The 26,343-nt window shown below is 36.3% G+C and overlaps 1 protein-coding gene across 5 annotated transcripts in view; it reads left to right on the forward strand.

Annotated features, from left to right (window-relative positions):
- The window catches only part of LOC138701093 (sodium/glucose cotransporter 4-like), a 147,065-nt gene that overhangs the window by 21,010 nt on the left and 99,712 nt on the right, over positions 1 to 26,343 (forward strand). The gene's annotated exons all lie outside the window — the stretch shown is intronic.

A 26,343-nucleotide genomic window follows, 5' to 3' on the forward strand; every position in this document is an offset into this window, starting at 1 on the left:
ATTGTGTTTTGTTTGGCACGGCTCGGTATGGCCCGGTGACTAGTGGCCAGCGAGTAACGTCGACTATCGACATTGTTCTGCCGTGGGTATTATCCAGTTGTTCCCTTTTTTTATTTTATTTACTTAATACTTTACACTTGAGGTACATTAGGCAATGCAGCCCGAAAGAGCAGAAGCTCGTGCTCGGGCGCAGTTCAGATCAGTTATACAAAATATATCACAAAATTAAGAGAGTTCATTGAGCACAATAACATTAATAAATGGTAAAATAATACAGTATGTAATAATAGGGTCTATATAGAAATAGAAAATACAAAAGTACATAAATATTAGAGTATCAATTTTTAACTCAATTAGCTTAAACAATTAAATAATTAATCTGATTTGTTTCTTAAATCTATGTGTGTTAAGTGTACTTAGTTCAGGGTAAGCTCTAATTAATTCATTAGGCCTATATATTTTGGGTCACACTTCTTTTTGGTATTTTATAGACATTACTTTTTTCAGTGTTGACGTATTTTATAGACATTAAGCTTCTTTTCATTGTCGACATTATTTGAACCGGAATATGAGAAATCCCACATGTCTATAAAACTAAACTTTTCAGGAGAAAAAAAAACATCTCAGGAGAACAAGGCGAAGAGAATGAGAACAAGGAATCTTAAGGAGAAGAAGATTAATATATTTAAAAAGGAGAAGACAAGGAAAACAATGGGAATACAAGTGGAACAAAAGGAATACAAGGAAAGGAAGGGGAATACAAGAACAAGGAAAACACAAGGTGATGGCTGGCCAGCTTTACGAGGGCTACCGTACAATTAGGCACGCTTTGGCCCATTGCGCTCCATATATGCGATGATTGTCCAAGTTCGACAGGTGGTCCGGGTGACATTCGTAAATACGACGCGACAGATAAGGCCATCCTGCCTAAGCTCCTGACAGAGTCAGGTTCCGTTTAGTGGACAAGTAGCCTAATGAGTCCCAGGGGCCCGTACTTCCAAGCCCTTTCTGATCAGCCTGCGCTGACAGGTGGACACAAGTGGAACACAAGGTGAACAAGGAGAATAAGGGATGCGGTTGCATGTTTATGTGACGGTCAATTCCCAACTAACCTCGCTCCATACCTAATGATGAGAAAGACGTAGTTCTACGTAAAAACGATGATTACTATTCAACAAGTTGATTGGAACGAGTTATTTCAGATAGAGCAGACGACCTCAGAAATAAAATCACATACCTTCGGCCGTTAGATTATAAAGTTGACTTTATTAAGAACAACATAATCACTGTGGTTAAGAGCTCAGAATATAAGGCATGCTGACGCATACACTATTAGCTGTGCATTTCGAACTGTATTTGCCACGTGTGCTTACGCCAATCCTGGACCATTCTTCTCAATTAAAGTCAGCTAGGACAGCCGGAATTACCAGTGCTTCAGTTCACAGTTTTCAGTTCAGTGACTCGTGTGTGGTTTGTACTTTTGTACGTTTGTACGTGACCTTTAGCCTCCAGTTCTAAATGCACAGATAATATCAACAATTGTACTTAGGTTCTTGATACCAAAAATAGCAATAGCAGTGTGATTCATTCTGAGCTGCAAGTATAAACTCTTGGCGCACATTGTTTTATATCTATGTCTGGTAAGTAACAAACTTACTGGGAAACTATCCCTGGTAAGCAAAGCGAACACTACTTAGTTCCTTGCGCATTATTATGTAACAGCATTTCAGTGTGTCAGAATGAATATTGATTTCTATTTTCGTGACTAATTTATGTTATTCATAAACAGATGCCAGACGATGCCTTACAGCAACATAACACGAAGCCTCTACAGAAAAAAAAAATTGTAAATGTAATTACTGAACCCATTATGAAAGAATACAGAAAATAAAACTCACGGAATAAATCAAGTCCTTGAAGAGAAGCAATATGTATAATTTATTGAAATTGTTGTTATATTTCTGAATGTTGCACAACTGTTTGTGCATCGAAATCCCATTACCTCACGGATTAACTCTTGTGCAAACACGTGGAAATGATGTGTCGTTCGGTGTAAATATAACGCTTTGAGTGATTTTACTCGGTTATTTGACGCTGTATAAACTACTAGGCTATTTAGTATGGGTGGAATTAGCGAAATGAGGCCGATGATTCGCGATGTGATTTTTTGACATTCATCTCAGAGGTAGGGAAAACCTCGGAAAAAGCTCAATCAGGTAATCAGCCGAAGCCGGAATCGAAGCTACGCCCGAGCTCGACTCCGGATCGGTTGGCAAGTCCGCTACCGTTTGAGCTATGTTAATGGCTTAGATCAGGTGACCTAGCATGCCAGGATGCTGGACCATCACGTCCAATCCATCTATCACGAAGAGCATCGTCAAGGTATCTACGTATGTCAGCCAGAAAATGTGCTGCACTCTTCGGGTAGTGGACAGAGCTGAGGTACAGTATTTTAGGTTTCACCTCCTCATCCTCCTTTTAAGTTTCAAATAGCACCCTGATATTGTAATACTTAAATTTGAAAAAGTATTCAATTGTTTATACATCTCATTCAATTTGTTCTTGCATCTTTTGTCTTCTATCGTCACCTGGCAACCTTGATTGTTGTTACTGTTGATTAGAGTGAAGAAATATGAAACTACAATAACATTATTTCTGCCATTGAAGACTGCCTAAAATAATGGCAAAGAATACATTATACGAAATTTAAATTACTATGGTTGTAACAGTAACAAAGGTTAAATTTGCTAATACAAGATAGTATGAAAAATTATGATAATAGAACTTATTTGGTCTTCATTACTTTCATACTGTATAAACGGTTGTTTTTCATCCTACAATAAACAAACAATAACAATCCTGGTTGCCAGGCGATTATATAAAATAGAAGATGTGAGAACAAATGAATGGGGTGTACAAACAATCTTTCAAATGTAAATATCATAATATAGGGGTGCCATTTGAAATTTAAAAGGAGAGGTGAGGGAGTGAAACCTAAAATAAAAACATAACACTAGTTTTATACTTCCCATCAATATCTAAATTAATGTTTTTTCGTTTAAATTTAATTTAATTGAAATGATTACTGGTAGGTATTTATTTTTTTAATCAAAACCCGATATATACTTCATTTTAGAAACCTGTAGTTCTTCATTCCAACGATGTGTTTTTAATTTAGCTAGTAACTATTAAGTTATTATTTTCCAAAAGAAACTTGAAGCTTATCGGAGTTGATACTATAGAGAGACGCAATTAGCAACAGGAAAATAGCAAGTGAGATGATACCACATTCTATGCTAGAACAAGCACTGATCAGGAATCCGATAACAGACGAGACAGAGAACTTCTGTTTTCTAATTTATCCTATCACTATTGGCAGATTTAATCTAAACTACACATAACTTCTGCTTCCTGTTTTGATCTAATACCTGGAGTGAAGTTGTCACGCTTACATAACTTAACGTAGCAGCAAGTTGAATGAAGGTTCATTAAATAAACTACACGAAATACGTCACAGCTGGGCGTAGAAGTTGACCAACATCCAACGGTGTGGTCTTCATTAATAGAAATAAGACGGCAGAGGGAATAGGACAAATCTCTGTAAATTTATAACTTTTGTAATGACTAAGAGAATTGATATCGGAATTTTATTGACAACACAATTAGTATTGTTCTAGAGATGGTACATTACCATCATTATCATCATAATTTTCGTAAACATAACAATAATAATAATAATAATAATAATAATAATAATAATAATAATAATAATAATAATAATAATAATATACAGTGTGTAACAAGGAGGATTCTTCCCCCCACTGCCATATTATATCTACTTATGCATTGCTTCTCCCTACCACTGATTATTATTTTCTAGAAATGAATTTGTGATTTGAATATATTACTTATTACATACTACGAGTATAACTTATGTCCAGGCTTCGAGATTTTGGACCCGATACAATAAATTTACTGTACATGCACTATAAGTTGTTGACTCGCTGCAGGTAGATAGAGATGTGTTGAGGTAACAACGTTGCTATTTAGAGTAGAGTACGGTAGTATGGGGAAACACACATATGTACATTCTGAAAGTAAATATACATTACACAATGATAATGTCAAAAGAATGTGAAAAGCACTTATTCTCCTGTCTTTTATAAGCACTTGTGTTTAATTGTACACAGTGTTAATGGTGGAAATAAGCATGTAGCAATTTTAATTTTTTCTTTTATCCTATTGGTCGTCTTTAGGAAGTGCTGTTACAGTACCGAATTGCAATGTACCTACTACAAGATACATTCTCAGTGTCTCAAGCGTAAATCTTTTTCGGTTATCTGCCAAAGTTTGTACTGAAGAAAGCTACGCTCTACGTCGCATGGCGTGATAGGAGCAAAACGACAAAAACCTAACATCATTGCAGTCTCTAAGAGATAGTCCTTCATTCTCGGGTGACTCTATGTCCACTAATTTGCTTTTTATGTTACACAATGTTCCATATCCGTTATTTTTACATAACATTGATTTCCACTTCTGTTTTACATGTTCAGTAACCGGTGTACTTGGTGTCTCATTAATTCTCTGCATCATTTTCTAAATTAATTTGAGGGCTTCCGTCATCTCTTGCTCTGACTTTTCTAACCGTGTAATAGTTTCAGACACAGTTTGTATGAAAACCAAATTATTCGTCAGAACCTTCAAATCCGAGCGTATTTGTTGGCATCCATTCTACAGTACCCCCACCCACTGTACGCTTTACCACTATACTCAGTACGTCGTTATGCGGATTTCCCACTGAACTGCTCTATTGGGTCCGAAGTCTCGAAGCCTGCTTATGTCCTTATACACCTAATCTATGTTTCTGCAATACAGAGAGTCCGAATTACGTATTGAGAAATGCTTACAGTTTTAGCGATAATTTTAATTTATGTATTGCATGTGGCATAAGTTCTTATCTTTTTTTCTTTCATTATTATATGACAGCGATAACATTTTTGTTTTTGAACTTAGAAATATGTAATTTTGTAGAAAGAGGGGAAGAGTGGAGAGAGAGACAGAGAGAGACGGACAAATAGATAATGAGGACAAAAAACGAACCTCTGGGAAAATATCAAATATCACATTGATCATTATCACTGTTATTACCTTTATCTTCATAATAAACTACATTACTCTCGTCAGTTTTTCTTTGGCTCCAAAACATCTGTAGCCAACTGACTCTTCTGTGATCTCTGGATGTCAATGCGGCTACATTTTTTTGAAAATAGGATTTCTTGTTTCATTTTCCCATTTCCATAATCATTTCTCCTGGCGTTATTATTGGTGATAAATTTAGTTCCTTTTGTCTTCATTTTGACTCCCCCCCCCCCACACACACACACATAAAAATGCATGATCTACCGAAAGTCGAACCTGCGATCTTCTAGCTCATAGTGCAAAGTCTCTACGCGCGTCTCCTAAATACGTAGGCCTATATGTAAAATGATATATTTATTGTTCATATTTTCAATATTAATTTGGCTCCTACGCTTTGAAATTCATATTAATTGATACTTATGTTCTTGTGTGAAGTAATTCACTGACTTCCGATAAACAATTACAAGTTCAGCAATGCAGGTGAGACTCGTGCAATTTTTTCATTCTATTGTATGGTTGGTCCACAAAGAACTAATTTTGATAGTGAAATTTTTTCCATAAAACAGCCTCATCTAGATGTGTAAGTAACCTTGACAAAGGAGTCTTGTACCGTAGCAAAATATTGGACATGAAAACTGCCAGTGACATCAAAGTTCAACACAGAAATTTAAACAACATCAAGTAGGATTCAGTCAAATCCCTTTACAGATTGACAGAAAGTATTTCAAGGTCACCAAATTACAATTAAAAATCACCAAATTTAACTTTAACTCAGGACTGAACTATAATTTAAATTGAAAATAACACTATCAGTACAGAATGGAATTAGTATACGTGGAAATAAACCCATCACATATACAGGGTGATTCACGAGGATTTACCGACACTTACGGAGCTTAATTCCGAAGACATTCTGAGCAAAAAGTGACATATAAACATTTGTCCTAATTTCAATATTTTCAAAGTTACATTAATTTGAAGTTGTTACTAAAATACCTTTTTTCTTTAGTTTTACGGGTAAAAAATATTACAGAATATTACATTTCTTTAATGTCTAGTATTCTGAAGTTAAAAATGTTTTGTTAATTGCTTTGTACAGATTTTATTTTTCTATTTTTAACTAAAAATTACATCATTATTACGCTCTTATCACAATTTTTTTTTTCAGATCATACGACTTTAGGAACTTGATTCTTTACAGATTAATTATGCATCCAAATGTACAGTCTTAGAGAATTTATGATAAATGCGTAAGAAAATGTAATTTTTTAGTTAGAAATGGAAAAAAAATTCTGTACAAAGCAACTATGAGATGAGAGGCGAGGTCTCAGTGGAAGTACAGAGAACGCTGGAGATTGGTTGTCGGAAGACGTCGAAGAGAGTTGTGATACCAACCTGATGATGATTGACACAATTAAAGGTTAGACGACTTCCTTTTGATAACCTGATGGCTAATGAGAACACTGAGTGAGCAATATATTTGCAGATCTAGAGGTTGTAAGCAAGGGAGTGAAGAAGGCAATAGTTTGATCATACTGCAAATTTCCCTGAAAAATAAAGGGAAAAATTTTCCATTTTAGGAAGTGTACAGTGGAGAATTTTCCTTCTCACGTCGCTATGCCATCCTGATTTCTTTACTCGCCAAGAGAGCCTTTGACACCGTTCGGATAGAAGCCCTAAGATATGAACTCACATCCCTCAACCTGCCACACGAAATGACACACTGCACACCCTTCCGAACAGAGCAGGTAAGGCTGGAAGGCACGAACTTTCTCGGGCCTTGAGAACAGAAGCTGGATTCTCCCAGGGCAGTGTCACATCCCCCACCCTGTAGAGCATCGATGTGACATATTCCCCTCCCCAGTAATCCGCTAATAGGCGATGACCGGCACAATAAGCAGACGATGCGACGTAGCCTATTGGGCCACTCACCTCGACTCCCCACCGCTAAGAAATTAGCCTACTAAACGCAACACTCGGGCAATATCTAAATTGTACCAATAGGTGCAGATCACAGTCAATACATAAAAAACATTGATGTATGTCTTCAACTCCAAGTTTTTGGCGAAGAATTCTTTGTATTTTGATTGGTTCGTGGGAGGGGTTTGTATAAGGGAGATGGAAGGTTGTATGCATAGTGATCGAATCAGTGGTTTATATGGGTGGAGGAATATTTTGTTGATGGACAGGGTTCAAAATGGACGTATTAACTAACAAGAACGCTGTTATTTTTGTAGACATGGCGCTGTTGATAACGACAACGACGGAATTAATGACCAATCAGATGACGCCGAATATAGCATGGGATATACACACATCAATTAATATAAATATTTCGGACACATATTTCCGGAAAATTTTATCCCTGTATTATATTTACACAGACGGCACTACGAACGGTAGTCACTTCACTCAGCCGGAAGAAAATATGTTGAATAAAATACACACACCTTTGGTCATTTACTTCAAAGCGTATATTACTAGCGAAAGAATATGGTTTTATACCCTCACTTATGACACAAACTCATGTTTTGCAGTCTTTGAAATTATACTCAGGTAAGGAATAACAAAATTTGACTCACTGCCTAGCAGTGACCCGTAACATGTGATCTTTGGCTCTACGTGAAATGATAAAGTGTTGCTGAGTCCAGGTCCTTGAATGTCATCAACGTCACGCTATTATTCAGAAACTCAACGACACTCAATGCAAAATCATGGTATAAGAAAGACATGCCGCAAGAGTATTATAAATTAACGAGAACTTATCTTATAAGAATGCTATAATCACAGTCTAGTATATACAGTCGCGAAGCTCAATACGTAGTAAATATGCAAACATTAGATAGTTGCTCACCACTAGGATCGCTCATATCGCCTCATTACAGGTGATGCAAAATAGTACCGTCATAGTCTATTGTTTCTAGCACCCTCAAAACTCAAGCTTCGTGACTGTATATAGTAGACTGTGCTATAATACAATAAAGCAGTACCAACAATGCCGTTGTCAGCATTTTAGCAGTAATTTATTTCACACTTAATTGACAAATATAACCTACTGCTGTATCATATAATTGATACAAAATTAAAACGATCCGGAAAGGACAATAGCTATTTCTTACCAGGCGAAACGGAAATGTTACTGAAATTAACGAACCGTAACGCCGTTTCGAGCCCCGTTGATAGAACCTGGTCGGTTGATGCCACTCATTGCCACTTAGGTAGCTTAGTCCTATAGTTTTGGTGGCTCTGATATATTTTCTCCAGGATTGTTCCATTGAAAACTGCATATACTTCATCTTGTATATGTTTCTTGCCACCATATCCAATCATCATTAAAATCTCATTCACTTAATAACATCGTTATTTTCTGTTAATTTCTACGGATAAACTGTTTCCATCTTCCATAACACTAGGAAATCCAACTCTTTATTTTGTTACCATAGCAACGTTTGTTGTATAAAACAATTGATAGCTTGTGTAACCATGAAGAACAATAAAAATTTTCAGATGGTATACAGAAAAATACAGGGTGTCATTTATAAATGTTTCCGATGTTACAACTCACACAACAATGAGATCAAGAATGTTTTTTTTTTTTTTTTTGTGAAAAATGTATTTTATACTGTTTGACGTTTCAGAGCGTTTTTCGAAAAACATTTCCATTTAGCTCTAGCATAAAATATGCGTGACTTTTGAAATGCAGTGTATAATGCCTTAAAGTTCATCTCTGCTTAAATCAGACGCTTCTTTAGATTTATGAACTGTATTTAAATATGTATTATGCCATAGGCGGAATGTCGGGGGTGCCAATTAAGTATCATCGATCTTGAAATAGATAACTTAAGGATGGAACCAACCAGTACTAAGTTTCTTTAATTAAGATTTTAGAAGGCCTAACAGTATGCATTTTATTATGTTAATGTGGTGAAAACATTCACAGTAAAGCTGGCCTTCTATGCCCAAGGTTGCGGGTTCGATCCCGGGCCAGGTCGATGGCATTTAAAGTGTGCTTAAATGCGACAGGCTCATGTGAGTAGATTTACTGGCATGTAAAAGAACTCCTGCGGGACAAAATTCCGGCATATCCGGCGACGCTGATATAACCTCTGCAGTTGCGAGCGTCGTTAAATAAAACATAACATTTTCACAGTAAATATTTTTGCATCGAGATATGTTTCATTGTGCTCAATCAAATACATGTATAAAATTGTCGGTCCAAGTACGTGTTTCAGAACGTTGTTCATAGCATGCATTGTCCATAATGTCATGGTTCGACTTATTAGTCAAACGTTTTTACGTATATTTGCGAAAGAATGTTCTTTCAAGTACAGAAACTATGAAAGAGTGTGAATACGAACGCCATTTGTAGTATGAAGGTTATTGTTGATTTCTGAGAAATGTCTCATAAACCAAAACAGTATAAATATTAGCATTATCACCATATTTGCCGTCACCATTGTGTAGCTTAAGGCAAGTCAAGGATATGTTCGCAATTCTGAAGAACTTCCAACTGTTGTGACGCATTTGTTTTACATTCCCTCGAAGTTCTTAATGTGCTATCTGGATAAACGTCTTTGTTGATAAAACAGATCAAACGTCTTTGTCGATAGAGCAGATTACTAAGAAAAATGTTGGTAGTTCGAACCGATGGGACGCAGGACAAACCACAGCCACTCCCTTATAAAACACATTCCACTGAACTAGACTACGATGTATACAAATGTAATTTGTGCAACATTGATCAAACGAATGAGTTTCCTGTTTATGTTATCGTGTTAACACTTCCATAGCGATTGTTTGCATGAGTTCCAGAAAAGTCTTGATTTTTTGCGTAAGATACCTCTCGCGAAATAATGTAATGCATAAGGCAATGGTTCCAAACATTGAGTGTCACGGATTCCTTAATGTTCGTACTTCATTTTGGCGAAATTCCTAAAATGTTTTTCGTAATTTAGGCCCATAAACAGGTTCTACACATTAAATATTTGCATAATGCGGTGAAATAAATATCCAGTATATTCCAAGAATAAAAGTCTAATTCACGCCATCGAAAGATTTAGCGAACTTTAAGCACTTTACACCTACCGATGTTGTGAGCTTGCACATACAAAGTTTCCTAAATACACAACATTTATATTTGCTGAATTCAGGAGAAACGTTATCATGCATGCAATCTCGTCTCTCTGCGCTGTCTTTCTCTTTCTTACTGGGATCAAGCTTTGCACATAGTTATTGTAATACCAATCATCTGCTGAGTCGACAAGGAGTCGAGTTAGATAATTTCGAGCTGCGCAGTGCGGTGCAAAAGGTGCCGACTGTCAGATCTGCTGCGTGTAAAGTAACTTTGACACGGCATGCGTATGTATTACTGAGAACACAAATGCGACGCAAACAGTGCTTATGTTTCAGTGGCGGTGGCGCCGAAGTATCGATGTTAGTAAGTAGAATACAGTAGACTCTCGATTATCAGCGGTAAGCCGGTAATTGAGGTAGAAAAACGGCGGATAATCCGCAACTGAGGTGATGTGGTTGTTCAGGAATAAATTTGAATTATGTAATCATTAAAGTATACTAATGTAATATGGATTTAAATTCTTTTAATTTATATAATGAATGCCACATTACACATTAAGTTTCAAAATAAGTACTCTACTGTAGACTAAGTACTATGTAAGCGTTCAGAACCTAAACTGAACTAAAATACAAACAGTAGGTAAGTTCATGGTCATTGCCCTGTCATTTTTTACTTGGTTATTTAACGACGCTTTATCAACTACTGGGTTATTTAGCGTTGGTGAAATTGGTGATAGCGAGATATCTCGCGAGATGAGACCGAGGATTCGCCTTACAGTTGGAAAAAACTTGCGAGAAACCCAACCAGATAATCATTCGAAGCGGGAATCGAACCCACGCCCGAGGGGAACTTCGCATCAGCAAGCAAACACGCTACCCCCGAGTTACGCCCTGTCGTTGTCCACTGTTTGAGAGGGGAGAGACATTTGTGATTTACAGCCGAGACCAAAAATTTGTGGCGCATAAAGGGAAAAAATGCCGCGGATAATCCGCTCGCAGATAATCGGGAGCATACTGTAGATGGAACTGATCTGAAAGCCGGAAAAATCAGTCAGCTACTAAAAAAATATCATTCAGTTACAAGTTTAAATATCGCAGTGAACTAATACGCATTTATGACTATGGGGAAACTGCCCTAAGAAGAAACTGAACATGCGATTACCTACCTTCTTCCCAAACACACATAAGCTGTACTGACGTAGTCTTCACCTTCAGGTAAATGGTTCTGTCGTCCAACCCTTGATGGTGCGCTCTGGTATCTGAAAGCAGGGACGATATGAAAATGTTATATTTTTCTCAAGTACATAGCCATCAACAGAGTGTAAAAATCAGTTTAATTTCAACCAGTAGGAGACGCCTGTCACTGCAATATTATAGTTTTAAATTATTCATTTTAATTTACTGCCACAGCTTGGCAATTGTTTTCCTTCTACACAGTTCATTTCGTTTATTCACAAGAGCGTGTTACGCCATACTGTAATATAATGTTCCGAAGAACTTAAGTTGACAGTTATAAGTTGTTACTTAGGAATTGCTCTTGGGAAACTATATTTCATGTGAATGAGGCAATGTATATAAAAAAGAACGTTTTCTGTTTGCAGTCACAGATCTAAATAATGTATGATGAAGGAATAATTGCGCAATGAAAATGAAAAAAAATGTTTTTTGGGCAGTTCTTTGGGAGTATTGATATTTTATAACCGTTATATCATAAATGCTATATTGAAATATGATAATCTTACCATCTATCAGTGCAAAAAGAGCTTGATTCACCACAGTGTTTTTTCCTAGCCGAACTTAGCTGAACATTTATCATAAAAGAGGGTCGGGATTTGATCCTGGACAGGTTATGTAAAATATGCGCTAGACAAGCAATTGCAGAGCTTTTTCTTGCATTCTCATTACAATGTTGCTCTAATCTATCTCCATATCATCGTCGTCAGTGGATAGGCATCATTAGTTAAGGGGAGAGGGTGGTTAAATAAGGTGAAAAACGAGTAAATTAAAAAAAAAAAACTTTAAAATAACCTTTAATATGTGAAAAGTTTATTACATGAAATTTATTGCGCATTTATGGTCTTGTCAGTTGATGTGACACCATTTTTAAAGCACAAGGTTTTTAAATTACTAAACTTTGACTGCAGTTTTTTGTAACTTTAACTTTTGCTTCATTCCATACAAAAAAGTTACATATCTTCGGAACTATTAATTCTGGATGCATGTTATTTTGTACACGCATCCTTTAAGCTATTAGAAAATATTCCTCTGGAATAAAACTTTGTTATTTTATTGCATTAAAAATATGTCTCCAAATTTCTATTAAAGTAGCCCTACCTCAAAAATTCATTCTTAAAATGTAGACCTAATTGTTTATCTTAAAATTTTGAAATCCAAAATCAAAATAATTGTTTTCCAGACTTTTAAAGAACGTGCTAACATGAAATTTTTTAGTGTAGTTTTGAAAATGGCTGAGATAGTCTATATCCATTTTAGTGAATTACTGTAGGCCTATTCTGATATTTCTTTCTTTTCTTAAATTTGGGCTCCAACATTTTTTTTTTAATAATCTTGAATTTAAGTTGTTATAATATACAATAAATGAAAATTATTGTGCATTAGCCAGGAAAAAAAAATTGTCAAATTTCACCACCTTCTCTCCTTAAGTAACATTACGCGAAACGTTACAGTTGCATTATGACTCTACACGTCCACTAAACGAGGCTGAATATTTTTTGCTTAATACCACGTTAACTAATTTCAACGTTGCATAATTTATTATTTAACTCCAGCAGTGAAGAAACCTGAATGTAAACTGATCATACAGTCTGTGTAGCTGAAGGGCATTGGAAGGGAAAATAAAAAGGTGATGCCTTTCGGTAGATGTTTACCTAGAGTGTACAGAAAAAGCAAACTGGAACAATTTCCATACGGAGTAACTGGAATACTGTCTTAGATGGCTGTTTTGACATCCTGTTGTGTAAGTTAGTGCTGACAGCTACATTCTTTGAACTGTTGTAACAAACTTGAGGTATCAGTATGTTTCATTGAATTGAAAATGTATTGCTCTACGTGGTGACTGAAGTGGTAGAGTTTGTAGCTACAAGTCCAGCGAACTGACTTAGTTTCTGGACAGAGATTCTCTCACTGGCAATGGGATATGTCGCTGGCTTTACGAGGGTTGGACCCTGGACGGGTCCGTGGGTATAGTAGGATCGCTCAATGCATCCCCAGTTAAAGACAGAGGATACCGTACGCTGAGCGGTGGCCTTTTGAAGTAAGACGCTCCCCCCAACCTTTTCTGTCCACTCGGGGATGGGGTAATCTCTGTTTCCGCTTTCTGAGACAAACATAAATGTTGCCAATTCTTGCCTGAATGCTAACACTAACTGCAGTCTTTCTTAATATGTTCAAACCATTCACAAGTGTTTTTGTTCGCTGTTTGAAAGTCTTCTGTAATTTTATTATTATTATTATTATTATTATTATTATTATTATTATTATTATTATTATTATTATTATTATTTGTTTTACGGAGTATCTTGTAAATTACTTAGTTTCTTTTTTACAACTCCAAGATAGCAATGATGGATGAACAGCAATGTTAAAGACATAATTAACTTTAGGCCTATGAGTCACAATAATATTACCGTGCCCAACCCCATAACCATCAAGGGAGTTATGTTGCAGGAAATCAAATCAGCCAATATTAGTAAGAAACATGCAGTGATGGAGCTCGTAGCCTCATCTGGACACGAAGTGTTACGACTTCCTTCGTACCACGCGCACTGTGTTCTAAATCCTTTGGAAATGTTAAATGTTATGTTTTATTTACTACCAATTGCCGTGGTTATATCAGCGTCGCCGGTGTGCCGGAATTTTATCCCGCAGAAGTTCTTTTACATGCCAGTAAATCTACTGACATGAGCCTGTCGCATTTAAGCACACAAACGCCATCGACCTAGCCCGGGATCGAACCCGCAACCTCGGGCATAGAAGGCCAGCGCTGTACCAACTACGCCAACCAGCTCGACCTTTGGAACTGACATCAACTAAAGTCTTTGTTAGGAAAAACAATATTACTCCGACTTGAGTCTAGTGTGTTAACTTCTGCGTGATGGAGCTCCCATAATTGGTCCTCCTGTGTTCAACGTGAAATTAAAACGGAACAGAATTATATTAAGCACGACAGTAACAATCACCAAGAGACATTTGTGATTCATTTAGGAGAGAGTGACGACGAAAGAGGTAAGAGAAGCAAAATGTTGTCATATTTTATTACATAACATTTCAGATTTCGCTGCGGATTTAGACATAAAACACAAATTGACAATATTCTTTCGGTGTTACTTTTTATTATTATTATTATTATTATTATTATTATTATTATTATTATTATTATTATTATTGATATAAATACGAATTTAATATATTAGTTTGAAGAAGTTGACCGTACATTGGTTCTGTAACGGATCTTTATACACACAGTAACTCAAAATTAACCATTAATTAATTCGTGATTGATTGAATGAAAGTACAATTTGTTGTATAGAAATAAATATACGATTGTTTCAACCCCACGTGGCGAAGTTAATGTAAAATGTGACAACTGCGCGCCTAGAAATTTCCGCACGCGTCCCTTAATGACCGAGGTGGACCGTGCGGCTAACTTCTTCTAGCAACAAAAGAGACCGACTGGGGATCCTTTGAAAAATCCTACTATACACTTAGGCACGCTTTGGTCCATTGTACGCCCTATAAATGCGTTGATTGTCTAAGTCCGATAGGTACCTGGATGGTATTCGTGGTATTCGTGAACCCGAAGCTGACAGATGCTGCTCCTGCTCCTAATAGAGCCAGGTCCCGTTTCGTGGACGAGTAGCCTAACAAGTCCTAGGGGCCCGGAGCCTCAAGTCCTTCCTATATCAATTTCGGAAACCCGTACTACCCCCAAGACTTCACCCCAGCCTATTTTTATATTGGAGGTGATATAAGAAATAAGGGGTAGGTGGAAAATGTTGATGAAATGTTAGAGAAAAAAGGAAGTAACTGAGAAAAACTCTCTGCAACGTCTGTTTTGTCCACCACAAATTCCATCACGACCTCGCCGGGGATCGAACCCGAGCCGCCTGGATGGAAGACCAGCGCGTTAGCACTTGAGCACCACATACGGGGCTTGGCAACAGGCATGTGTACCTTTAAGGAGAATAAGGCTCACACTTTTTCTACACATCAACATTTTGTAGCAGAAGAAATTTACCTGAAGGAAATACTCCTGATACTCATTTGTTTAGTCTAAGTAAACCTGACAGCAGTAGTGAGCTTGCATTAAAATAATGGACTAAATCCATAAATTCATCGGGATTCGAACTCCTGATCTTCCCGTTCTGCAGCGCAACACCTTAATCGTGAAGCCCCCAACATAATAGGCCTACCATTATCAATTCTATCAGATAGTTCTATCAATTTATCCAAACATTACTGTTTTAATGTTTTGCAGACCTACTATCGTTTGTTCATATTTAAATACGCTACAACAATGCAACTTTTTACGGCCTTCGAAATTCTACATATGCCCAGCTTAGAAATGTATGCAAAAACAAATGTAATGTATAGTCTATATTCAGTCGCGAAAAATGAAGTAATCCTCTTAAATTTTACAGCGTGTAGAGTCTTCCTATGAATTTCATTATCAAAATTGCAGGGCCTAATTAATATTAAGGTCGGCCTCAGTAGCGTAGTCGGTATAGCGCTGGCCTTCTGTGCTCGAGGTTGTGGGTTCGATCCCGGCCCAGGTCGATGGCATTTAAGGGTGCTTAAATGCGACAGAATCATATCAGTAGATTTACTGGCATGTAAAAGAACTCCTGCGGGACAAAATTCCGACACACCGGCGACGCTAATATAACCTCTGCAGTTGCGAGCGTCGTTAAATAAATCATAATTTTTAATTTTTTATATTAAACACTTTGATACAATATATGCACAGATTTTTTTAAGAAATAAGCAAACTACAATAATACCATTGATATTTCAGTTTTAGAAGATGTATTTTGAGCAATTTTCAGGTACCCACGTTCTCTCACATAATTGTCTCTGCTTTTATGGGCTCATCTGCATTCCATCTCCATTTCCACCCCCCCCCCATTACTGGGATGTTCTAAACGCCATTACAATGTCATCTCTTTTATCATTGAAGTTAAAAAGACTACTCCACTTACCACGTAAAATGCGACTTTGCATGTAAAATACTCTAAAAGAGATTTCATAAAACAACGGCCATAACATATACATTACAATGAGCATAGAGAGCGACTTTCATGTCATCAACGACCTTCATCCTGTGTTTTTATGTACAGTATGATAGTTGATGTATTGATGTTTAAACTTGATTTTGTGTTGTATTCTGGTATATGTTGATCGTAATACAATTTATTGTTCTCAATCTTTTTCACTGGCGTACCACGTATCTTCATCCCATACTGCTCACAGCTGTCATTTAGCTCCAGTAACATATCCCTTAGCATCGTCTCCTCTTCTGCTATCAACGCCACATCATCAGCAAATCTTATGCACTTTATTTAAATAATTTTGCTTACATTTTATTGTTAGAAACTTTGAAAAACAGCTTTATATTTTGATATTTTATGATAATTTGTATTTCATTTCACACTCACTCACTGGCTCACGTACCACCAGTGGTACGCGTACCATAGGTTGAAAACCGCTGGTCTGAAGCTTTTCTTGTTACGTACTTATTCAGAGTCCTTGAACATTATTCAATAAAGATATGCTCTTCTTAGAAAACAAATTGCATTAATGAACATAGCCATTAAAGGTAAGATTATAATTTACAGCATTTAAAACAGGTTTTATATATTACGAGACGTCAGAATAATTTACATTTTCATGATCCCAAGATGTACATTGAACACTGTAATTATGTAATTTATTACCCATCTATTTTATTTTGCGTGATTCTCTATGTATATTCAAATATCGCATTTTCAAATTCGGACAAGGAAGATAAATTTTTCGAACGGAATAAGTATGCAAGTGTAGTTTTTCTGGTAAAACTCCCTGTGAAGGAGACTTGAATAATTTCAAGGAAAAAAATATTCCGGGGCAGGGTATCGATCCCTGGACTCTTGGTTGAACTTACCAGCGCTCTACCAACTGAGCTATCCAGAAACTTCACTCATCTCTGTCTCAATTTTTCCGTTTATATTCACACAACTCGAGTGAACCGACATGACGCCAGAGACCCACATCGAGTGCGCACAAACTCTGTGTGACTTGGAATTGTGGTTTTCTGTTAATGTGCCTACAGTAACGTATATATTATGCAAGTCTAGTTTTTCAGGTATAGCTCCCTGTGAAGCAGACTTGAATAATTATGAAATAAGTATGGCTTCCTTCGGAATGAAAGTGAAGCTAGACGTTTTGTCGCGCAGTTTCTATCGTACAGAAAAAACTTAATACCATCATACCAATTAAAGTCATACTTAAACTTCTCACAACGGTCTTTGCATCGTTCATCTACAATTTTTCTTCTTTCTGGTGTGTCGTCTAATTCTTGATCACGAGCTCTGGTATCTAAAATTAGGAACGGTATGAAAATCACATTTTACAAACGTATCAATTCACCAATACAGTGTAAGGATACGTTGAATTTCAACCAACCAGAGTCATTACTTTAGTCTTATTGCTGATGATTCGCAATTGATTGCACACAACAATAAGGAACCCATAACCTAATTATCAGTAAACTCTGAATAATCAATCAACATCAGTTTCCCGCAAAAAATTACAGAAAGTCACTACCATAATAGTTTTATATAGGGTTTTTAAAAGTAAGAGGTAATTTTAATTGTTCATATTTTCTACACACTCTTAAAAATTCTGCCATTGGCATATTACACAAGAAATGTGATTTTTTGCATCATCACCCATTGCCATAATTTCATCGTAGTTGTTGTATGTATCCACCATTTTGTTCTTGTACAAGTAACAGCTCTCTTCAATGCTGTATACAGCAGCACATTGTGTGCGATGGAGTTCTTCAACTTATTAATTATTGTCGTAAGTTTTTTTAGAACACCCTTTTTCTTCAGGTAACCCTACAACCAATAATCTGCTGGGTTATATCTGGCATTCTTGACGGCAGAGTTACAGGAAAGTGCCTACTGACAACACGACCACAACAACAATCAGAAACAGACAAACTCGTTGTCATGTAATGCAAAGAATCTCATTTCTTGTGTATTAAGCCAGTGCCAGAATTTTTGATTGTGTAGAAAATGAAGAAAATATGATCAATTAAAGTCGGCTGTTACTTTTGAGACACCCTACATTTAATTCATACTCCACACAAATTGTAGACTACATCATTTAATTAAATTTCAGTCTTTTCTAATTGAATTGTGTTTATAACATATAGTTGCAAATACAAAGTCAAAGGGTGCTATTCATAGACATTTCGCAGCACGCGCTACGAGCGTACTAAGCTAGCCCCGGCTATCCACTGGTTACTTGTACAGAATTCAAATCATATCCTATCGCTAACACTGGTTTATGAATACGAAAAACGCTGATCATCCACCGGAAACCCGCTCTAAAAATGGCTATGAATATGGCCCAAAGATACCAATACACAAAGTTAAAGATATTAATACAGTGTTCGCGTAGGCTTCCGCGGCTGGTGTACATGGTCTGTGGATAAGCTTCGGGGCTTCTACTGCGTTGTCTTGGTGTTGGTGGCTGACGTTTCGACCGCTATGTTGTGGTCTATGACCCGAAGCTTATCCACAGACCATATTAATACAGTGTTCAATCTTCCACATAACAAAAGTTAATATTTTAATTATTCCCTTGTTTCTATCATTAATGTGTAATTAAAATAGTTAACGTTAAATGGTTATGGTCATATTTGTAAATAATATATTCAAGTGCAGGTAAAATAATAACAGTATATTAGTATTATTAGTTATCATTGTATCTAAGTGTTGTACATATCTTATTGCAAGTAGTATTTTTACTCTATTATCCTTGTATTGTTATCATTCCTACTCTTGTAAAAAGTATGTAAAAGTATTTTGTTCTCCTATTAGATTATGTGATACTACCACCTGGCGTATGTCAATTCGCTGTTAATAATAAACAAAATAAAATACAATACATAAACAATAAACTCTTCATTTTCAATTGACTCCTCTATTATATGGACGGAGACATGCTTGCGACAATGCTCCCTTGGTCATATATAATGATGATGATGATGATGATGATAATAATAATAATAATAATAATAATAATAATAATAATAATAGTAAATAATCTTGCTCAAGATAGGGACCGATGACGGACTTTAGTGAGGATGGTAATGAACCTCAGGATTCTCTAAAAGCCATAAGTAAATAATACTTAAGGAACTTGGAGGTTCATTGCCGCCCTCACATAAGCTCGCCATCGGTCCCTATCCTGTGCAAGATTAATCCAGTTTCTATCATCATATCCCACCTCCGTCAAATCCATTTTAATACTATCCTCCCATCTAGGTCTCGGGCACTCCAAAGGTCTTTTTCTTTCCGGCCTCCCAACTAACACTCTATATGCATTTCTGGATTCGCCCATACGTGCTAAATGCCCTGCCCATCTCAAACGTAATAATAATAATGATGATGATAACAATAATAATAATAATAATAATAATAATAATAATAATAGACTAATAATATCTGTACCAGTCGGTGAGCTACAACATTAATTTATCTGTCCGGATATACATGTTCATCAAGTGGAAAAGACGTGTGCTAGATTCACAAACAATAGCAATAGGCTTGAGTATGGACATTGATGGATGAACCGTCAGATCCTTTAATGGCAGCAATAAGTTGAACTAATCGAAGTTATCTATGTCAATTAATTGTGAACAGAAGAGAAAGGCTCAAAGAACAGTTGTGATGCGCAATTAGGCGTGACTTGTCTCATTTTTGTGCTTGAAAAATCCTATTCTAGACGTAGGATAAGTAGGCCTATGTTTGGTTTGTGTAATAAAGACAACATAACGAAACACACTTTAGCTTGCATTGATGTGCCTCAAGGCACTGCATTAGGATCAATCTTATTTTTAATATATATATATATATATATATATATATATATATATATATATATATATATATAGGGAATTAGAACAACGGCTTTCCCAAAACACGCTATGAAATATTTCACATAAAAATTTTTATCTCGAAAAGGAAGCTAAAACGAGCAAAATTGTATTAAACCTTGTATGAAATATCTCAAAGAATAAGCCCCTCAAATTAATTACATTACTCACAGTTCACCCTGTATATACGGTATACACGCTTGCCTGCATACATACCTGCAAATATATAACAAATAGCAGAGAAAACTAAGAAAAACGAGGAGGAAAAAAAAGGATAAGGAAGGATGATCGTTATTTAGACTATAAGCCCACAATCGGATTGAGCAACAGACACTTGAGAAACGCGACTCGGTCGGTCGTATTTCGCCGAGTGTGGACTGAGGTATAAACGTGGTGCGTATTTTACGTGTCAAGTTTTTATTGCACTGCTGGACGAGCTACTTTTGGCATGACCTTCCAGATCGCTATTCCTGGCCTCGCATATAGATGTGATGCACTTCAAGCTGTCTGAGGGAAAGTGTCAGAAAAATAACTGCAGACGTAAAATTAATGTTCTGAATGAAGGATACATAAATGTTTTGAAAGGCAAACTAGACATGTAACACACATGGAAACTGCCTAGAACGAATTGTCACTGTACTATCTAGTAGTGTAATTTCGCATACTCTTCCTAAGTGTCTAAGTGCACGGAGTCAATGACCTGGGAGCGAGTCGTGTTTTCGAAGGTCTTTGGTTCTACACTATTCGTTTTCTTTCGTTCCTTCACAGAACGGTGAAAGGAAGTCGTAAAACGGCTAATTCCGTTTTATTAACTTTACGGCATATGATGTAATCTTACATTCACCTCCAATGAGCATTGCTTCTATCGAGATTTACAGTTAAATTCTGCAACATTATGTTTAAATTAAGTTTTATAGGTCTATTATGTCTATAACATCCCTCACACGTTTCTATTGACATCTACGGATTATAAGAAAAGATTCCTTGAGTTACAATGCTAAACATAAAACTGGGTATTTACGACCAATGATCGTCTGTCCCTCATGAAAATGGTAATTTTATTATTGTTAAAGTTGTGTGGCAGAAAAAGATAAAATGAATAATATAGCAACGGAAAGTAGAAGTACAAGTTGAGGCATCCTGAGAAAACTGTTTATAAAATTAAATAAAATCTTATAAACTAAGTAAAACCGTTAGATAAACTATGCCAGTAACTAATTTAAAATTTAGGATTTGCTTTATTTACATAATTGAATAGAAAGATCCAGAAAGGGCACATCCAACAATTTTAACATACATACATACATACACAACGCGTTAAGTACTGCACTGTATTATCTTTCCAAGCCATGTCCATGGATCGCATGCTAAAATGTTGCAATTATTCTCATTATTACATGGTACGACGACCTACACTTTTTTGTTTTGCTGTTACTTATACTCGCTTTAACATCTCTATTTATATCCCGAGTTAATCTTTTTGGTGAAATCCGAAGGTTTGTGTACTGTTGTTGAGACTGGTTCTATTGTTGTGAACTAGATGGCGTCTGTTGCTGTATTACTGATTTGTTATGAATATGATTTTGGTGATGAATGAGGCCGGTGATATTCAGGGATGTTGTAGCCCGAATTTTCTGGCATTTGTCTTACGGTTGAGGAAAAACCCTGAAAAACCTCAACCAGGAAATTCAATCCAACCGGGAATCGAACCCGGGCCCTCTGCATAACAGACCAGCATGCTGACCCCTACACCACAGAGGTGGTCCCTCAGTCTTTATTTATAATACAGTTAGAGGTTTCTACAATGGTTGTGATAAGAAACGTGACTGATATTACTTTCGTTTCCGTTTGAAACGATGTGGAAACTATTGTAAAAGCTCTCGCTTAATAAATAAGTCTTTTCTTAAATTTGTTTTCACTGCAGTTAGCAAATGACTTATTGCTTATAGGGAAAGATATCCGTATTATAAGCCATGAAGGCCACGGGGTAGAGGGAGGTTAAGACTTCCACCTCTTCCAGACAACTGACATCAATAGTAGTAGGGATATCAGTGCTACGTGGTTGCTTTAACACCAGGGCAGTACCTCTGGCGCTCTTTCCTGTTAGAGGTTTAGGGCGACAGGAAAGATTAGATCAGAGATGGGCATTAGTGTGCATTTGCACCGCGTGCACAGAGTACAAGCTCTCGTGTGATACATGTCCTGAAGGTAGCCTAACCCCTAGGCGATTTTTACTTTCTTATCTTGTTGAAGTCGTGACCGACAAACAGCAGCACTTAAAAAGCGAGCTAAAATACGTAATCAATCACTGTTTTATATAAATAGAGGTTTTGTAAGTAAGTTATAGTATGGCTAGCACGAGTGATAGTAAACAACGCTCAGGGTCTCAATTGAATCCCCTGTGGGAAAGAAAATGAAGCATGGTGTTCAGTTCCCGACCATTTTCCCGAATCCATGCAATGTCCCGAATCCTTTTTTCTCGAATGTCCAATAGTCCAAATGCATAGACACTTTTCCTTAAATTTTTCGAAATAAAGCTGCCAGAGTGTAAGCTGAGCAGTACTTACTTATAAACAGTTTTTGTTATCATTGTTTGGTAACCACAGTTCGTTCTCTACACGATCAAAATTTACAAGATACATACATACGAAACCAGAAATTATATCTACCGGTACTAGATCGTTGTAGGATCTTACGACACTTCCATCCGTGAAGAAGATGGCACAGCTAGTCATCAAAAGCTTGGAAGCAACTATCCAACTTACCTGGCTGAGAAATTACATCATTAAAATAAATCGCTTCTAAATGGCTGGACACACTGCAATATTAAAAACGGACCTGGAAGTAAGGTTTATTGGGAATATCAGAGACTACGTTAAAAAGAATGTAAGGTATGTATATTAATCACCGAAGGACGCGGGGATAATATTGCTGCAATAAAAGGCGATACCCAGTCACCACTCGTCAACATTATCACCATCATATCATTCAGACTCTAGATAACCACAGAAGTTGATAAAGCGTCGTAAAATAACCCACTAAAAAACTTCACCCGCAGATTTTTTACGTTTACCTTACAGAAGCAGTTCATGAATATCGAGAACTAAATCCGAACCATTTGCTAAGAAATCTAAGCTCCAGATACAACGCATTGCACAGAGCCAGAAACAAAATTTGGGCCATATAATTTTACTAAGTTCTAGATACAACGCATTGCTCATGTGCAGTAAACAATAGCGCCTAAATGTATGCTACGTGTGAACTGTTTTGCGAAGCTTGTTGCCTACATAGAGGAGGACTGCTAACAAAATTCAGCCCATTTTGTAATTCCGTAGCTGTACAAATTTTGATTACGTCATCCTTACGGTGGAGTAATGGTTAGCATGCCTGCCGTGAAACGAGCGGGCCCAGGTTTAAATCCTGGTTGGGACAAGTTACCTAGTTGAGGTTTTTCCGGGGTTTTCCCTCAACCTATTAAGAGAAAATTCTGGGTAACTTTCGGCGCTGGACCCTGGATCCATCATGTAAAATCATGTGGCCCAAATTTTGTTTCTGGCTCTGTGCAATGCGTTGTATCTGGAACTTGGTAAAATCATGTGGCCCAAATTTTGTTTCTGGCTCTGTACACAAAAATAAGTATGTTACCTGTACCTCCTGCACAAAGTTTCATAAAAATCTGTTAGAGAAGTTAATTTTGTCCTGCTAGATTGGCGTTTTAAACACTGTGTGGTGTTCTAGTTTCTGGATACGTTTGTGTTGTAATCGCCGGCGACCACTATGACTATAGTATAACGTAGCAACTTTCTGCAGCTAGAAAATGACTGACGTGGCCGATGTTGGGGCTGTACACAGTGAGTTAGCACTCCCGATTATCTTGTAAGTGGCAGGGAATACAAGAGAACAAAAGAATACAAGTAGAACAATGGTAAGATAACGAAAACAATGAGAACATAAGGAGAACAAGGGAGTTTTTAGGATATTTTTGCGTGCCTGCTTTTAACGTCTTACATGCCTAGTACATGTCCGAGCTCTGCTGATAGATAACTACTTTATTGCTTGGACATAAATACATTATGCATAGCAACATCAATATAAAAAAGATCATTCAAAAGTATTTGCCAAGTTAAAATAGTCATTAAACTATGTTCATATAATTTTCTTTTAATTAACGATTTGAATAAATCGTAATTTAAATTTTTAGTTGAACTTGGTAACCTATTATACAACCTCAGAGACATATAATAAAAATTATTTTGTGTAGTCTTGTATCTGCATAAATGAAGTCTTATATCGTTGCAACTTCTCGTATGGTGTTCGTGAAAAATTCAAGTTCAATGGGAAATTATTGATATTCAATTTAGTTTATAACAAACACTGCAATACATATAGCGATGGAAGAGTGAGAATTTTACAGGATTGAAATAAATAGGCATAAAGAAATTAGTTAAATAGAAGCTTAATTGTGAAGCTAAAGTATAATCTGAATTAATTTCATGTGTGTTCCCTTGCTCATGTCTTATCCTCCTGAATCCCGAAGTATAGTATAATATACCTGCATTTATGCCCCAACTGTAACCTGCGGAATTTGTTCAGCATTTTTCCTCATGTCAGTGACTTTTTTAAGTGTAGAATTATATTGAACTTTAAAAATATAACAACAAATGTCTCAGGACTCAGGAGGCTATGGTGCAAATACGCCCATTACTATGAACATAATACTGTATTTTTTTTATGTAATGCATTTCTTATAATGCAATCAGTATAAGTATGTTTTCAATTCTTTGTGACTGAATAACCTACTTCCCCAAAGACACTCGTATGTATACAATTACCTATACTGTGTAACTGAAATAGATAAAAAAAAAAAGAAATGACGTCAAGGTAAACTGTGCACTACGACTTTCAAGACAGCTGTCACACATCCGGTATTTTGCTCAGAATTGCAGTCAAACTGAAATTTTTTGCGAAGTTTCCGGTGTAGGCGATTCTAATTTTATACGCCATTATTGAATGTTATATTCGAAGTAAACATAAATTATTTGGCACCGTCTCAAGTCATACACGTAAACTGGTAGGATATGTAAAATTTTGGCACCAGATTATAAATAATGTAACATTAAATAACTCTCACTTTCACATTCTCTAGTTCACCCAGGAACTTAGGAAGGAAGTAAGATGTAAGTTACGCTATATCTACGTCATTTATGTCTTCAACTTGTTTCCACTAGATCACAAGCTAAAAAACAAATTCTCAACCAGTGGTGCAACAATGGGGAAGGGGATAAGGGGGTAATAGGCTTATTTACCTTCCTGAAAACTTTAGAGCGATAAATAGTATACTTTTTACCCTTCTTACAATTAGTGACTAAAATATCAAGTGTATCATTTATTTTAACGACATGGAAGAAATTCAAAGTCACTTTACCATAATAAAAAAGTAACAAAATTCGAACCATTGCAACTCACACGAAGCAAATGCTGTTTTTTTTTTTTTTGTATTGTTCAGAAGCACTTTCAACATAATCGAAGTTAGCACGGTATTGTATTTTATTGTTATCCGTTTTGTGACTGAAGCTCCAATAAGTTAACGTGAGATGGAAATTCCGAGTAGCCTTTCTATCATTGATGTTTCATGATACAGTTACAATTTATTTCCTGTCAAAATAAGTAAATAAATAAATGTTAATATGTACTTACATGAGGAGTATTTAACCTAGTAATATTTACTGCAATCTTATTCATTATATCACTCAAACTTATATTATAGGTCTACAAATAATTTCGTCTTCCTAGAAATCTTGAAATGACACAAGTATTGGGATTTCTTGATCATGTATTCTACGTACATGGTACAAGACAAACACTCGAGACTATATAAGACAAACATAAGACAGGGATACAAAACTTACATTTAAACTGACACATATTATTATTATTATTATTATTATTATTATTATTATTATTAT

Source organism: Periplaneta americana, chromosome 6 (assembly GCF_040183065.1).
Source record: "Periplaneta americana isolate PAMFEO1 chromosome 6, P.americana_PAMFEO1_priV1, whole genome shotgun sequence".
NCBI lineage: Eukaryota > Metazoa > Arthropoda > Insecta > Blattodea > Blattidae > Periplaneta > Periplaneta americana.